Source organism: Tursiops truncatus, chromosome 5 (genome assembly GCF_011762595.2).
Source record: "Tursiops truncatus isolate mTurTru1 chromosome 5, mTurTru1.mat.Y, whole genome shotgun sequence".
Classification (NCBI taxonomy): domain Eukaryota; kingdom Metazoa; phylum Chordata; class Mammalia; order Artiodactyla; family Delphinidae; genus Tursiops; species Tursiops truncatus.
The window spans coordinates 10,206,839-10,225,556 of NC_047038.1; the positions used below are offsets into that span (position 1 = coordinate 10,206,839).

The following is an 18,718-nucleotide window of genomic DNA, read 5'->3' on the forward strand; positions in this document are numbered from 1 at the left end:
TTAATTCATTTCTTATCATAAGATGCTGTATAGTTACTGTCAAAGTAGTTAATTCTAGCACAATCTTTTTGAGAAAACGTTTTATCTATATGGGTATATAGATATGTTTATAACTACAGCACAGAAAGAAAACCACATCCAAAAAATTTATAAAGTAAGTAAAGTGTTACTTAGGTTGTGGAAAACATGATTTTACATTTATATCTGTATAATACAAAAGGAAATGGAGTCTTAGCACTAATTTTATAATTTGGTTCAAACAATTCTCTTACCTGGATCTGTGGAAATAATAATTTATGCAGAGTTCACACGTAACTAATTCTAGGGGAAAAAAAGACAAATTTAGCATTTGCCTTAATTATCCTCATATTTTATTTGAAAACTCATTAGCTTATGAACATGTATTTTAGGGTGTGTTTTGTATATGCTTTATGTGTATATTTCAAATTTTAGCTGTCTTCACATCCCAAGTGGTCACAAGATGGTGCAGCAACTCCAACCATCAAGTTACACTTCACTGAATGAACATTCAAAACAAACAGTGAGGAAGGTCTTCTCACACCTCTCTCTTTTTTTTTTATCAGGAAGAAAGTCATTCCTCTTCCTGTTTCATCTCTCTGTACAAGACTCCAGCTGGAAAAGTGCTGAGGAGTAATATCCTGGTAAGGAAGAAAGAGGAGAAACAAATTTTGCTGGTTGAGGATAAGCAATGTCTGTCATACTCACTATACTTACCACAAGAAAGGACATTTTAAAATCCTTATATATAGAGAGGTGGAGTGAGAGAGCCACCCTATTTGACTTACATGTGGGCTGGTAATCCTGGAAACTAGAAATGCAGGAATGTCAGCTTTCAAATTTTGTAGTCAGTGAATAACTGGAAAATCACAAAGATAAGAAAGTAGTCTCCTTGATGTAGAAGATAATTGCATTTGAATACCCTTGGTGACAAACTATATCAGTTTGACACCTGTCTAGAAAATTTGTGTCATAATTTTGAATAACTGATATTTGTAGAGTAAATTTTTTATCAGTAATAAACAGAATTGATAGGGCTTGTTTTTCTATTGTATAATCTCTAGTTTTGTGCAGTTCTCAGGAAAAAATAATGAAGCTACAAAATATGAGTAGAATGGAACCTGGGTAACAAAATTTTTTAAAAGTCTAAGTCTGGGACTGATTTATGGCTGACTAGACAAAACGATTATACTAGAGGACAGGGAAAAAATACTGTCCACCCAGACACTTGTTTTCCACTTAAGATTAGGGAAAATAGAATTGGGGCTGGGATTTAATGTCATGAAAAATCCATGCTATTTCCTTTCTATTTTGAGATTTGCTATTTGACATACTGAAATAGAAAACTGAGAGAGCAAAGGACGGGACTTGTTTGAGGAAAAATTAGAAGTAAATCCTAGAGCTCTACAAAAGGACATGCTACTTGAAAGATTTGTATTGAACTCTTGCCAAATTCAAAGCTCTGTATAAATAAAAGTTCAGTGAATGGAATATTTTTAAAAAAACGGTTACCCTTCTGCTCTAATTTGTTTCTAGTAAATGCAAAAGCATTTTAGGAGAGTAAGATAAATATCACTCTCAAAAAGTAGGGCATGCTTTTATATGGAACTTAATCTTGAATATCGACATTGACTTCCCATAGTGTCCTGAATTTTTAAGGCAAGCATTTTTTCTCGCATAACTGTATATTTCAATATTAAGTTTGATTGTTTTGGGGAAGACTGCTGTCATCTAGCTGCTGATTTATTCACTGAATACGGTATTTGAAGAAGCACCTGGCAAAGCATAATGTGTAAATAGGCCCATAGCATATGCATTTGTGAGTGATGGAGATGATGAAGGCAGATTATAACCAATCCACTCTATTGTCCTTTTTTCCTTGGAAAATACTGTCTATACTAAATCACTGAAAAAGTCTTATTCATTATTATAAGTAAGATAATAATACATAATTCACAAATGTTAAGGTGGTCTATTTAGATAGCATAGAATTTTAAGTTTATAAATAAAATCAGGTAATACATCTCACTAACTAATGAAGAATTTTAAAAGCACTTGATTATCTCAATAGAGTGTGGACATATACTGATTAATCTATGAAGATAGAAAGAAACAAAAAATAAACAAAATGTTCCAGGAAGTGGTTCCTATAAATCTTATATGGGAACAAGGAATCTATTGAGATGAATTTTACTACTTTTTATTCTCCACTTCAATTAAAAATCTTTTTCCAACACAATTTTTTTAACCAGGCTATTCTTTTTTTTTAACATCTTTATTGGAGTATAATTGCTTTACAATGGTGTGTTAGTTTCTGCTGTATAACAAAGTGAATCAGCTATACATATACCTATATCCCCATATCTCCTCCCTCTTGCGTCTCCCTCCCACCCTCCCTATCCCACCCCTCTAGGTGGTCACAAAGCACCGAGCTGATCTCCCTGTGCTATGTGGCTGCTTACTACTAGTTATCTGTTTTACTTTTGGTAGTGTATACCTGGCTATTCTTAAAAGCTTTGTCCTTTCGTTGTTTAAAATATATATTTATTGAGTACCGACTCTACGCTAGAATTTTTTTTAAGTACTGGAGATGCCCAGTTCATGCTTGTCTCTCCTGATGTCTCATCCAAAGAAACTGTATCCTTTTAGTGTCCTGACTTAGTCATTTCCTGTAGTTCTCAATACACTATCTCGCCGTAGTATGTGTTTCTTGTATATTCTCTGATACAGAAACTGGACTTGGGGCCCAAAGCAAGTATAGTTTCTAGAGAAGGCCTTTACCAAAACAGCAGTTCAACAGCTTTTTATTCAAACTATGTAGAATTTGCAAATTGTCTTCTCTTTTTATGAAACACCATCAAATATCTGCTCTTTCTATGCAAAATGCTTGTATTTGACTGCACATGAAACCTGTACACACACAGAATCAGATTTTCAGGAAAGTGCTTCCACTCTTCAATTTTCTCCTTACCATTAGAATAGAATTAAACAGTCTTTGGGCTTTGAAGAACCTGGTGTAGTAGATGAAGCCTTAGGTGGACGGTAAGATCATTGGTTCTAGGCAATGCACTGCCTCTTATTATGACCTTAGAACATTACTTAATCTTTTTATGCCTCGATTTCCCTTTGGATGTCTTAGAGCTTACCTTGCTACCTCACTAGAGAAAACTATATATATATATATGTGTGTGTGTGTGTGTGTGTGTGTGTGTGTACATATATATATGTATATATATGACAGTCTTCTGTAAAATAAAGTCTAAAAACCAGTAAAATTTGTTCTAAATTTCTCTATTATAGATACAAAATCCAGTTAGATATTTTTTATTCTTTAAGAAGGTATTTTATTGCTTTAAAGTTGATCACTATACTTAATAAACTATACCATGAACATTTAATCTAAGCTAATATTTTAACTTAGTATTAGGATATCATCTCATAGAGCATAAAATACGAAGAGCTATTTCACACAAGTTTTTGCTCTACATATTAGGCTTTAAACTTTTAATTTAATCATTCAGATCAACTAGTAGAATATTGACCATTTTTACCCTCAACCCCATTACCCTTTTTGATCTCCCAGTTATTTTAAAAAATTATAATGAAGTATTGCTAACAACAGCAGCTATTTTGTTGAAGTTTGACAGGAAGAAATATAATTTACTCCATAAATCAAAGACATTTGGATTACTAGTAAGACCAAAGCAAACTTCTTTCCTTGAATTAAATATTCTTCTTTCAGAGTTAAAGATCATAAATTTGGAGCCTCATATGTGTTATGCACTTAGTAATAACAGAAATACAAATTTATGTGTCAATATCATGAATCATTACAAAATATGTTTAACACATGTGCAGTTGAATTCCTTCACAGTTCTACAAGAAAAGTGTTCTCAGAGATCACTTACTAACACTTTAAATAGTTTTGGTATAATACAAAGTGTGACATACAGCATGAAATAAGTGTTCAGCACTTAGTAATTGTTTTACGAAGCTTCTTTTTGTTTTTGCTTTTTGTTGTGTTTTGTTTTCTTTTTAAGGGCATGAGAAAGTACAAAAACTTTACAACAGATTAGGTTCTTTGAGCTCAGTGTTTTTTGTTCCAGTCAAGATTCTTTTGGTTACAGAGACTGGAGACTCACTGAGCTCCTCCAAGAGGGGCAGAGTATTAGCAATGTCAGTGCTTCAGCGTTCAGAGGTCCTCCAGTCTTGGAAGACAGGAAATGAAGAACCAGCGTGTGAGCTGTAGATCTGGGAACATGTAATCAGGGGAGGCTGCTTTTTCCATCCCTCTCTCTTCCAGTTCTTCCTGCTTCTTCCTCTATATTTTCTGCTGTAATGAGGGAGTGGAAGGGACAGTCTTCTTTCTCCATGGAAATAGATTTCTTAGGTTACTGCACTTTCTACACATAACCTGAGTTTATATGATATTTCCATTTCAGTACCAATACCTAACTGGTTAAGACTTTTAGCTCCTGTAGCACGACTATAATTATTCTAGCCTGGATTAGCTCCCTAAATGTGACTTGTTTGTCTGGATTTTTTTTTTTTAATGCTTAAGGAAATTATACTTTTATTTCCTTTACTTTTCAGCATCACCTACTAACAGGTATGTTTCATGGAATTAATGTTTATAATACCCATTTATTTGAATAAAATATTTTAACCATTTTTTAAATTGAAGTATAGTTAATTTACAATGTTGTGTTAGTTTCAGGTGTACATCTATATATTTTTCAGATTCTTTTCCATTATAGGTTATTATAAGATATTTAATATAGTTCCCTGTGCTATACAGTAGGTCCTTGTTGGTTATCTATTTTATATATGGTAGTTAATCCCAAACTCCTAATTTATCTCTTCCTGCTGTCCCCTTTGGTAACCATAAGTTTGTTCTCTACATCTGTGAGTCTGTTTCTGTTTTGTAAATAAATTCATTTGTGTCATATTTTAGATTCCACGTATAAGTGATATATGGTATTTGCCTTTCTCTTTCTGACTTACTTCACTTAGTATGATAATCTCTAGGTCCATCCATGTTGCTGTAAATGGCATTATTTCATTCTTTTTTATGGCTGAGTAATATTCCATTGTGTATATATACCACATCTTTATCCATTCATCTGTCGATGGACACTTAGTTTGCTTCCATGTCTTGGTTATTGTAAATAGTGCTGCTATGAACATTGGGGTGCATGTATCTTTTCAAATTAGAGTTTTCTCCACATTATGCCCAGGATTAGGATTGCTTGATCATACAGTTATTTTATTTTAATTTTTTGGAGGAACTTCCATACTGTTTTCCTTGGTTGCTGCTCAATTCACATTCCCACCAACAGTGCACAAGGGTCCCTTATTCTCTATATCCTTGCCAACATGTGTTATTTCTAATCTTTTTGATATTAGCCGTTGTAGCAGGGATGAGGTAATATCTCATTGTGGTTTTGATTTATATTTCCCTAATGATTAATAATGTAGAGCATCTTTTTCTGTTCTTTGGGAAAATGTCTATTCAGGTCTTCTGCCCATGTTTAAATTGGATTTTTTATTTTTTGCTATTGAGTTTTATGAGTTTTCTTAATATACTTTGAATATTAGTTTCTTATTAGATATAAGTTTTGAAAATATTTTCTCCCATTCAGTAAGTTGCCTTTTTATTTTGTTGATGGATTCCTTTGTTGTGCAGAAGCTTTTTTGTTTGACATAGTTCCATTTGTTTATTTTTTCTTTTGTTGCTTTTGTTTTTGGTGTCAGATTTAAAAAGTTATCACCAAGACCTATGTCAAGGAGCCTACTGCCTATATTTTCTTCTAGGAGTTTTATGGTTTCAGGTCTTATGTTCAAGTCTTTAATGCATTTTGAGTTAATTTTTGTCTATGGTATAAGGTACTGGTACAATTTTATTCTTTTGCCTGTGGCTGTCCAGTTTTCCCAACACCATTTATTGCAGAGGCTGTCTTTTCCCAATTGTATATTTTTGGCTTCTTTGTTGTAGCATACAATATTAATTACTGTAGCTTTGTAATATAGCTTGAAATCAAGGAACATGAAGTTACCAGCTTTGTTCTTTCTAAAGATTGCTTGGCTATTTGGGGTCTTTTGTGATTCCATACAAATTTTAGGATTGTTTGTTCTATTTCTGTGAAAAATGCTTTTGGGATTTTGATTGGGGCTGTACTGATTCTATAGATTGTTTTGGGTAGAATAGACTTGTAACAATATTAATTCTTCCAACCATAAGCATGAAATATCTTTACATTTATTTGTATCTTTAATTTCTTTCATTAATGTCTTGTAGTTGTCAATAGGCCTTTCACCTCTGTGGTTAAATTTATTCCTAAATTTTTTTTTGATGCAAATGTAAATGAGATTGTTTTCTTAATTTCTCTTTCTGATAGTTCATTATTAGTGAAGAAATGCAACAGATTTTTGTTGCATTCTACCTTGCTGAATTCATTTATTAGTTCTAACAGTTTTTTGATGGAGTCTTTAGGGTTTTTTATATATGATATCATGATATCATGTTATCTCTAAATAGTGACAGTTTTTCTTCTTCCTTTCTATTATGGATGCCTTTTATTTCATTTTCTTGCATAATTGTTCTGGCTAGTACTTCCAATACTATGTTGCATAACAGTGGCAGTAAGTGGACATCCTTTGTCTTATTCTTGATCTTAGAGGAAAAGCTTTCAGCTTTTCATTGTTGAGTGTTATGTTAGCTGTGGGCTTGTCATAAATGGCCTTTAATATGTTGAGGTACGTTCCCTCTCTACCTACTTTATTGAGCATTTTTATCATAAATGGAGGTTGAATTTTGTCAAATGCTTTTTTCTGCATCTATTGAGATGATCATAGTATTTTTATCCTTCATTTTGTTAATGTGGTGTATCACATTGACTGATTTTCGGATGTTGAACCATCCTTGTGTCCCTGGAATAAATCCCAATAGATCATAGTATATGATCTTTTCAGTGTATTATTGAATCTGACTTGCTAATATTTTGTTGAGGTTATTCGTATCTATGTTCAATATGAATATCAGACTGTAATTTTCTTTTATTGTGGCATCCTCATTTGGTTTTGATATCAGGTTAATGCTGGTCTCTTTAAATGTGTTTGGAAAAGTTCCTCCCTCTACTTTTTTTTTTTGGAAGAGTTTGAGAAGAATTGGTATTAATTCTTTTTCAAATGTTTGGTAAAATTCACCAGTGAAGCTATCTGGTCCTGGACTTTTGTTTGTTGAGAGGTTTTGGATTACTGATTCAATCTCCTTCTTAGTAATCTATCTGTTCAGATTTTCTACTTAGTCATGATTCAGTCTTCGTAGGTTGTATGTTTCTAAGAATTTATCCATTTCTTCCAGGTCATGCAATTTGTTGGTGTATAATTGTTCATGTCTCTTATGGTCCTTTGTATTTCTGTGGTATCAGTTGTAATATCTTATCTTTCATTTGATTTCATTTATTTAAGTCCTGTTTCTTTTTTTCTTGGTTAGTCTAGCTAAAGGTTAGTGAATTTTATCTTCTCCAAGAACTAGCTCTTAGTTTCATTAATCTTCTCTATTGTCTTTTCAGTTTCCATTTCATTTATTTCTGCTCTAATCTTTGTTATTTCCTTTCTTCCAATAACTTTGGGCTTTGTTTATTCTTCTTTTTTGCTCTTTGAGGTGTAAAGTTAAGTTGTTTGAGACTTTTCTGGTTTCTTGAGGTGTAGGTACCTATTGCTAACAGTTCGCCTCTTAGAACTACTTTTGTTGCATCCTATAAATTCTGGTGTGTTACATTTTCATTTATCTCTAGGTATTTTTTTAACTTCTTTTTTGATCCCTTCTTTGATCCATTAGTTGTTCAGTTGCATGTTGTTTAATCAGCATATATTTTTGAATTTTCTGAAATTTCTTCATGTAATTAGTTTCAGTCACCTACAAAGGAATTCATACCCCTGTATGGTCCCTGATTTTTGTGACTGCTGCTGGGGACACTTCTACATCACCTTGCTCTGGTGGAAAGTGGGGCTTATGCTTGTGGGTCCCACAGGACTATTATTAATGGAGAAAGAGCTCTTAAACAGCTCCCACCCTTAGCACACAGAAGGATGCAACAGACACAGGAGCTTGGCCTTTCTGTGAAGGAGACCTGTTAGCTAATCATCATGACTGTGACCTGAGGGGCAGATTGCTAATTAAGCATGCATCTAAGGGCTGACTTCCCAGACACCTTGGAGGGCAGGTGTTATTTTCCCACTCATATCTGCCACACTCCAGAGAGCCAGTGTCTCCTGGAGGAGAGATTTAAATGGTCTGGTGGCTGTTTTGGAGGGTTGACACCCAAAAAACACCCCTTTGTTACCTGGCTCTGGTGGCCAGGAGGCCTTGCATTCCTGGATACCATGGGACTATGCCAATTGGAGAGACAGTTCCTGGCAGGCTACCCCCTTTAGGGCACTGCACAGGCAGCAGACTGAGGCACAGCCCCAGTCTTTCTGTGAAGGAGGCCTCTTTGCTTGTCCTGGAGTGTCAGCCTGAGGGGCAGGCTTCAGGTTTGGCACACATTTGGTGGCCTATGGAGTTCCTCTTAAGGATCGTATGTCATGGACACCATCTTGGTGCTTCCCTTCTGCCTTGCTTGGCTCACTGGTATCTCCCAGAAAGGAGCTTATACACTTGCCTGGAGCCCTGATTTTTGTGATTGCCATTCAGGGAACACCTCACGATCACCTGGCTCTGGTGGCCAGTAGGGCTTACTCTTGCAGCCCCTCAGGACTACATACTTCCTGAGGTCTGGCTTCCAGTCATCCTGAATCTGGGTGCTGAGATTCTCCCCTTTGGGACAGTAGCAGGTCTTGGCACATCCTCAGCTACTGGGAGATAAAAATATAATCTGCTTGGATAGGTTTGCGAGCTGACCAAGAGCTGAGGCAAGGCTGAAGGAAAAGGTTCACCTGCTACCTGAGGCCATTCCTTTAAGACTGAGAGAGGTGGTTCTTCCATCTACTATGTAGAAACCATCACAGAAAGTCAAGCAAAATGAAAAACAGAGAAATATGTTCCAAATGAAAGAACAAGATAAAGCCTCAGGAAAAAAACCTTAATGAAATGGAGATAAGTAATTTACCTGATGAAGAGTTCAAAGTAATGATCAGAAAATGCTTACTGAACTGGGGAGAAGAATGAGTGAACACTGTGAATTTTTTAATTGCAGCTGACATTACTGTAACTCAAAAAATAACAGAAAGTTATCACAATAATGGCTATTGCATTTTGAGCACTAATTATGTGCCAGACATTGTTCTAAATACCTTGTACGTAATTCACTTAATCCTCACAATAACCATATAACATAGGTGTTATAATTATTTCCATTTTTACAAGTGAAGACCCTAAAGCACTAAGTTGAGCATTATACTAGAATTAATGAGCTTAAAAGCATTTGAACTCAATTTTGAACGTAGCTATTCTGATTCTAAAGATCTGCTTTGAACTGCAAAGAACTACATCATAAAAAGTGGCTTGAGCCCCATAATAAGTTTTTGGTAAGTATTATTGTTATCTCCATATCTCCATTTCCAAGTGAAGAGTGACTATTCAGATGAGGAAACTGAGGCTCTAAGAGTTTCAGGGGCTTCCCTAAATCCACACAGCCAGTTGTTTCAAATAGAGAATGTGAATTCAAACAGAGTTTGGCTCTGTATCATGGACTTTAAAAATAGCACCTTTAGTTATTATGCAAAATAAAAAAGCAATCAATTCTGAAGCATTTGTTTACAGAGACTTAGCTATAGATGGAACTGTCTTTTGTCGCCCAGATCTTTAACAGAAAAATTTGATAAAAATATCAGGTATTTATAGTCAGAGCAAACTAGGTCAAACTTTCATTTTATTCATTGTATGACTACAGCCAAATTACTTAACCATTCTGATCCAAGTACTGATTCATAGATTATTATTACCTGAACAGATTCCAGGCACAGTGCCAGGCCTGTTGGATTTCATTGTCTTGGTAGATTGTGTTTTGTCTGTAACACCCAAGGACCACCCTTTACCTATTTTGTAATTTTGCTTAGGTTTTGTTCAGTTATATTTTCAGAGTGTGTTGATGATTCATTACTAATGTGTTATTTAAATGTAAATTAAGCACAACAATGTGAATATACTTAACATTACTGAACCGTATATTTAAAAGTGGCTAAGATGGTAAATTCTGCTATATATATGTAACATAATTAAAAATAGAAAAAGAAAATGTGTAAATTAAAATTTATTATATGTCTAAATAACTCAAGTCTGCACAGATACAGTCTTGACTATACTCACATTGTACTACTTACAATACTCACATTAATTATGATTGTGTATATGTGTTCCACAATATTTAATTTAGTGAATAATAACAGATGAAATCTATAAGTAAACAAATAACTTAATTTTTATCATTATTAAGAAAATTGATGTCATTTATATCAATTAACATTTCCTGCAACAGCATAGTTTTCACTGAGTATGGAATGACCATAGAATTTGGACAATTTTGAAAGTGAGTGGGAGTACGGAAAACAGTCAGACCAAGGATACTATTATAAACTGTAACTATCCTGGGAAAACCTGAACCTAGAGTCACCCTCTGTGTGCAAATAATGAAATAGAAGTCCACATTGTTTAAGTGCTAGGTCAAAGGAAGTAAAAAATGAATAAAATTAACACTTATTTTCTTCAAATTTATAACTAATTTAATTTTATTACATCTGTTCTCTTCCAAAGCAATCATTCTTGATATGAAACTTGTAAATTGTGAATTAGTTTCCATATTAAAACTTTGCCATTTAGACATACATACAGGTAAATAAGTTAAAAATATTAATAACTATAGCATGGAAATTATAAAAGTACTTTGTACATCTATTGTGTTATCAGAAGTATTACAAGCTACATTTTTTCAAAGAACTAAAAATCATGATGAAAATAATCTTTTACTTCTAATTAGAAATTATACAACAGACTTCTTTTGCTCTGTTGGATTTGCCTTTTACAATTATAACATGTTATACAATTAAGAATTATTAAAAAGTATATCAAATGAAACTCTTAAATATTTTTTCAGCCAAACCAAAATTCATTTTGCATTATAAGATTTAATGGTTGTATTAATTTGTTACAAACAATTGATATAGCAGAGCAGTGTAGTGATTTTTCGGTAGGCTGTATATAATTTACTTTTAGTCGAAATACCAGGACATTCTAATGACGTTTTTAATTTAAAAATGATATAACATAATATATCTAAAGAAATGTCTCATCAGAATTAGTAAAGGATTATTGAGGCACATAATTCTGAAGAGAAATAGCTAATATTTGACTGTCACTTAGTCATTGCTATAAAGACTGTATAGCTCAAAGTCCGTCAAGTAATTAATATAGACAAAATTAATAACATACTAGATTTATGCTAATGTTTTATATTAGTATAACAATTTAACTTTTCAAGATTGACATATTGACATTCCAACACATTTTAAACATTACATACATAGGGTATTTTAGGAAATACAAATTTTAATAGATGTTAAACTATTTAATAGTAAAAAGTAAAAATAAGTAGTATTTATTTTTTGGTTTAAAAAACAGTATTAAATGTACTTACATTTCTTAATGATGGTAACAGCCAGTATTTTACCATCACACTGATATCATTAATCAATTAGTGTACGAGCCACTAGTTTATTTTAATATATAATCACAAAGTCTTGATATGGATAATTGAAAGGTACCATAATAACATTCAGGGCATTTTAAAATTGTTCCTTTGATTTAAACTATACCTACATGTAATAGTCCATAAATCAGAAGAAAAATCATTTAGTTACTATAATTACCAATTTTTCATAAACAGATAAATTTTCATAGGTATGGTTTTAGGATCTAGGCTTCAGTCATATTCTGAATTATAATCTATAGACAAAAACTTCTATGAAGAAAACGTCTATAAATAGTAAGATTTTAGGGGGTGAAAAAATATGAGTAAATATTTTGGAAGGGGAGTCATGAAGACCTGATTACAATGAAGAAAGAAAGTGTGCCATTAAAATATATGGAATAAAAGAATTTCTCGTAGCGGAAAATGTAAGTGTAAATGAGGTGAGAATAAACACTGTTTTCTAAAGAAACAGGAAGGCCAGACAGAGGATATTCACTGTCCACGAGTCAGAAGGAATGGGTTGTCTTGTGACCTTGACTAATCATTTCAAGTCACTGAGCTTCTGTTTCCTTAACTGCACAATAGAGACATAAATCTGCCTTAACTACTTCAGGGTTGTGAGGTGGTAATGATTGTCAAAGCATATTGGAAATTGTAAAGGGCTACAAAAATGTAAGTTATTGTTTTAGAACTATTTTATTATATGAGATAACTCAAATAGTTTGGACTCCTGTGCCTAGTAGATGTTGCACTAACTGGAAATGCTTACTTGGTGAGGTGGGTAGGAGTTAAAATGACTTAATTTATCACATAGTTTAAAAGACATTTTTACCATGTAATCATTTCTACTCCTCTTGAATTTCTTTTCTGACTCTCAGCTTATCAATAAAAGGGAGTAATAAAACCTAATAAGTTTTTGGTAAAAATTAGTTGTGATAATACATACAAAGTACTCAGCAGAGTGCCTAAGATATGTTCATTACCAAATGATAAATTTAATAGCTATAACTGTCCATTTATGATAATTATGATCTAATCTAATCTCATATAAATTCATATGTAAAGTTCTTAATCACTGATGGAGAACATATAATTATACAATAAAGCAGTCATAGGTAACAAAATAAACACTCAAACTATATTTGGAAGTCAGTAATTTTATTAAATAATGAAAGTTTTGGAATAGTAGAGGCACTGAACTCATAACACTCACATTTTTAAGAACGTTTTGATTAACCAAAATAATTAAATACACACACCATTGGCTTTTAATTAAAAATGACAATCATGTTATTTCATAGACCTCTTGAATCGTAACAAGCATGGTGGTTTTATTCATCCAATAATATTTTCTGAAATAAAATATTTTAACAGAAGCATAGTATGTGTTTCTGCAAAGTGTACAAAAATGAGGGATAATGTAATTTGACGAATGTCTATCTAGCAGCTTGTCTGTGGATATAGTGGTGAAACAAAATTTCTTCCACCATCAATATCACCTTCTACTCTGGGGAGAATTGCCACAGACACGAAGTTCTGATTTCATGTAGTAAGTTAAGTGAACGTGGGGTTTGCATAAATCAGGTTGTGGTGTGAGACTAATTAAGGATGGCATTTTGAATGAGGGAACTATAAGCTAAGGCCTCAAGGTCTAGGATCCAGCCAGTCAAAATGAGGATTTGAATGTTATAGGCAGAGGGGAGAGTATGAGCAAAAACAGTACCAAGAGATATGAAGAAATGTTTGGAGATGATGCATGTGTTTATTTTCTTGATTATGATGATGATTCCATATGTTTATACATGTATCAAATCTTACCAAGCAGTGCATTTTAATTATGTGCGGTTTATTATATATCAATTATATCGCAATAAAGCTGTAAAAACATTTAAAGAGGTCTAAAAATGAATGGGAAGTGAGAATGTAGGTTAATAGTGGGGTGTCAATCTTTCATATCCATTTTTTATTCTATAAAAAGTTGAATTTTTAATTTAAATGTTATTTCTAACATACGTGTCATCTGCAGCTTACCTCGCAAGATAACTCACAAAATTTTTTGAAGAACAGATAATCCCCATAGTCTTTTCACATTTTAGAAACATATACAAAGCCTCAAAAATTTTAATTCTTTTAAATTATAATTTTGAAATAATTTTAGATTCATAAAAGAGTACCAAAGATAGTATAGAGAAGTTCTGTATACTTTTTATTCAGTTTCTCCTAATAATGACATTTTGTATAACCAGGGCACATTTGTCAAAACTAAGATTAGCATTGGTATATTATTAACTAAACTACAGACTTTATCTGGATTTTACCAGTTTTTCCACTAATATATATTTTTTCTTGTTGCGTGATTCAGTCAGAGCCTACATTATGTTCAGGTTTCTTGGCTCAGATACTTCCAATCTGTGATGGCTTCTCAGTCTTTTCTTGTCCTTCATGACTTGGAAATTGAAGATTGCTATTAAGGAATATTGTAGAATTTTGTAGAATGTCTTGCAACTTTGGTTATTTTCTCATTCAACTGAGGTTGTGAATTTTAGGGAAGAATATCGCAGAGGTGAATTGTCTTTTACATTGCATTATATCGAGGGGAACAGGATATTATTGTAGCTTTCTACCCATTATGTTAAGCTTGATCACGTGAATGAGGAGGTATCTGCCAGGTTTCTACACTGGGAATCCCTTCCTCATTTGTCATTCACAAATATTGTGAGGAGCTACATTGAAACCATGCAAATATTCTGCTTTGCCTGAAACTTTTAGTCACTAATTTTAACATTCCTCAGTGGATCTGACTGTGGTGTTCTAATAATGATTTTCTATCTCCTCATTCATTCCACATTTCTAAATTGAATAAATGTATTTATTTATTCAATTAATTATTTATATCAGTAGGGACTCATGGATATTTATCCTTTAGCTCAAAACCATTTCTATCTTTATATTTTTCTTCAACTTGTTTAAGCTTCACACCTGGGAGTGCTTTCTGACTGTCTGTGTGCTCCTTTTGACTTACCCCCATCTTTTTGTGATTGTTGTTCTTTCACATCTCCCACAAGTTGTTCCAGACTCATCTTGTAGTTTACCTTCCCCAGCCTTGGAAGAAATGTCAACTGTTTTCCCAAGGATCCTTTGTTCTTGCTATTGGAGAGTGGTACTTAGAAACTATGATCTTGGTGCTAGGTATACTCATTATTATTGGGGTGTCATCACTTCTGGGCCTACTCAGTAGATAGAGCTAGGAAATGTATGTATGTGTACTAATCCATGTGTACATAGATTTCCACATTTATTTATGCACCAGTCTTTGTGTATGTGTGTGTGTGTGTGTGTGTGTATATATATATATATATATATATATGTATCTATATATATAAAATATATATAAAATATCACATGCATATGAATAATATGTAATACACACAAATGCATATACACACCACAACAAAATATGAGTTCATCCTGCTATCTCACTACAGTACAGCACCACAAGGTTCTTTCTTCACTCCTTTCCTTCTTTGAAAATTCTTTCTCCAACAGTAAGAAAATTTGCTCTTATTATCTATAATGAACTTATTTTTGCAACCCTAATATACATGTAGTTTCAGAATTGCTAATCCAAATCCCTACCTGGAAGAAATTTACTAACTAGTGTACAGTGTTTTGGTACAGTTCTCTTTGTCTTTCTCTTTGCACTATCCAGTCAAAACACTCTTTTCCAAAGTACGTACATCAGCTCCTTTACTCACTCCCTTCAATATGGTTATATCATTTATTTGTATTATAATTAAATTCATTCCTATATAGCTTACATTCCATTCTGGGACCCCCTGACAGCATGTTGTTGTTGTTGTTATTATTTTTAAATGTGCAAGTAGGAAAGTTCACTCTGGGGGTACAGATGGGTTTTGATAAGTACATAGTCATGGATCCACCACACAGTACTATACAAAACAATTCTATCATCTCCAGATCCTTCTACCTGCTGCCACTTTGTAGATAACCTCTCTCTCTACCTCCTCACCTGAACAACCATAGATCTATTTTCTATCCCTATTGTTTTGCTTATTCCAGAATGTCATATAAATGAAATCATACAATATGTAGCCTTTGGGAGCTGGCTTCTTTCACTTAAAAAAATACATTTAAGATTTATTCATATTGTTGCATGAATCAATAGCTTAGTTTTCTTTTATTGCTGAGTAGCATTCACTTATATGAAAGTTTGTTTATCCATTCATCTGTTGAAAGATATTTAGTTTGTCTCCTGGCTTTAGTGATTATAAATAAAGCTGACATAAACTTTTGTATAGACTTTGTGTCAACATAAGTTTCCAATTCACATGGGAAGCTCCTAAAAATGAGATTTCTAAGTCAATATGGTAAGTATTCATTTTTTGCCAGTTCCTTTTTTCTTCTTCAAACTCTTTTTGATTGAAATAAAATTTAAATAGAATAATATGAATTGTATGAGGTTCAGTAAGTTTTGAAAATTCAATTTTTCATGTAACTAATACCCAAATCAAGATTTTGAATATTTCGATCATCCAAGAAAGTTCATGCATGTTCTCCAGTCAAAGGCCCCTTGCCAAACAAAGGCAACCACTTTTCAGATTTTTATCTCTGTAGCTTAGTTTAACTGATCTATGATATCATCAAACAAATGAAAATACAAAATATGTATTGTTGTATTTGGCTTCTTTTATTCAACATCATGTTTTGATGTTGATTCATTTGTTTTATGAATTAATAAGTTATTTCTTTTTATTGATTATTTTTTGATAAAATAAATTTATCATAATCTGTTTAGTCATTCAATTATTAATGGAAATTTTGTTTTATTCCCCCAGTTTTTTTGTTAGATGAATAAAGATAAAATGAACAGTAATTGTATACATATTTTCACTTCTTTTGGGTAGCTGGAATTGCTGGGTCATAGGTAGGTGTATATTTACTTTGTAACTGATAAACAGTATTTTAAAGGACTTGAATCATTTTACACACCCACTAGTAGTATATTGGAGTTGCAATTGCTACACATCCTAACGTTGTCTTTTTATTTCAGCTATCCTAGTGAGTGTGACATAGTGTCTCATTATGGTTTTAGTTTGCATTTTCCTGATAAGTAGATGCCTTAAATACCTTTTTATTTCTTTATGGAATGATGACACATCTTTTGTGGAGTGTCTGCTCAAGTGTTTACTCATTTTACAACTACAGAATTTACCCTTTAATACTGATTATTTATTTTTATGTATTTTAATATTAGTAGTTGACTTTGTTTTTTTTAAGATTTATTTATTATTTATTTATTTATTTTTGGCTGCAATAGGTCTTAGTTGCAGCACACAGGATCTTTGTTGAGGCATGAGGGATCTTTTTCGTTGCGGTGTGCGGGCTTCTCTCTAGTTGTGGCGTGTGGGTTTTCTCTTCTCTAGTTGTGTTGCCCAGGCTCCAGGGCACGTGGGCTGCATAGTTTGCGTCACGCAGGCTCTCTAGTTGAGGTGCACGAGTTCAGTAGTTGTGGCACATGGGCTTAGTTGCCCCGTGGTATTTGGGTTCTTAGTTCCCTGACCTTGGATCGAACTTGCATCCCCTGCATTGTAAGGCAGTTTCTTTACCACTGGACCACCAGGGAAGTCCCCCCTTGAATATTTATTAATAAGAGTTCTTTATATGTTTCCTATAAACAGCGGTCCCAAGCTTTTTGGCACCAGGGACCGGTTTCGTGGAAGACAGTTTTTCCACAGACTGAGGTGGTGGTGGGGGAATGGTTTCAATATGATTCATGTGCATTACAATTATTGTGCACTTTATTTCTATTATTACATTGTAATATATAATGAAATAATTATACAACTCACCATAATGCAGAATCAGTGGGAGCCCTGAGCTTCTTTTCCTGCAACTAGATGGTCCCATCTAGGGGGGATGGGAGACAGTGTCACCGATGTGTGTTGCTTATGTCCAGTCTACTCTGTGATCTCGTTTTGGTCGCTATCACTGCAGAAAACCCTGCTTCACAGAGATAGGATGTTGGAAATGGAAGCAGGCTTTTCAGTGCTTTTGTGGCAACATCAGGATATTCCACCATGACTTTAATCCAGAACATACGGATATTTGAAGTTGTCTCAAACATACTTTTAAGGCCACCATCATTTGTGATCTCAAGCAGTTAATCCTGTTCTAGCACGGACAAAGTCGATTCACCTGGCTTATTCATAAATGGGTCGTGGATCCATTGCATCCCAGTTCTGGGGACTTTTGTAGTTGGGAAGTAATGCTCAAAGTCTTTGGAAAGCTGAGATAGGTTATCATGCACCAGCTGGGAGAAAGAAGGCCCTGGCTCAGTCTCTTTCAAAATCTCTGCTAATGTTTGAAACATGTCAAAAATCCCAATGTTCACTCGTTGCCCCCATAATTCCAGTTTGGCTTTGAATGCAGCCACTTTATCAGCCGACTTGAGCACAGTTGTCATTCTCCCCTGAAGTGACAGATTGAGCAGGTTGAATATGTCACACAAGTAAGCAAGTTTTGCGACCCATTCTGTGTCACTGAAATGTTCTGCCAGTGGTGACTGTTTTTCTAAAAGAAATCTCCGGAGCAGCTCTCGTAACTCAGAAACTCTGGCCGGTGATTTACCTTTAGAAAGCCATCTCACTTCTGTGTATAAGAGAAGACGTGCGTGCTCTGCACCCATCTCCTCACAGAGCTGTGCAAACAGACGTGAGTTAAGGGCATGTACTTTAATGTGGTTGATAAGTTTAATCACATCCTGCAAAACGTTGTTGAGTTCACGTGACATTTTCTGGCTAGTCAGCATTTCTCTATGGATGACACAGTGCGAAGACCCACATTCAAAAGCGACCTCTTTGACCTGAGTAGTGAAACCAGAAAGCCATCCAGTCATGGCAGCCGCTCTGTCCATGCATATACCGACACAAAATGACCAATTCAGTTTTCCTGATATGTAATCATTCGAAGACTTGAATAGTTCTGCAGCT

The 18,718-nt window shown here is 33.8% G+C and overlaps 1 long non-coding RNA gene across 1 annotated transcript in view; it reads left to right on the forward strand.

Annotated features, from left to right (window-relative positions):
* The first annotated feature begins 584 nt into the window (after positions 1–584).
* Positions 585–18,718, forward strand: part of LOC141278669 (uncharacterized) — an 82,595-nt gene continuing 64,461 nt past the window's right edge. Inside the window, exon 1 of the long non-coding RNA XR_012331705.1 lies at positions 585–662. This is a non-coding gene — a long non-coding RNA (uncharacterized lncRNA). The remainder of the gene's footprint in view (positions 663–18,718) is intronic.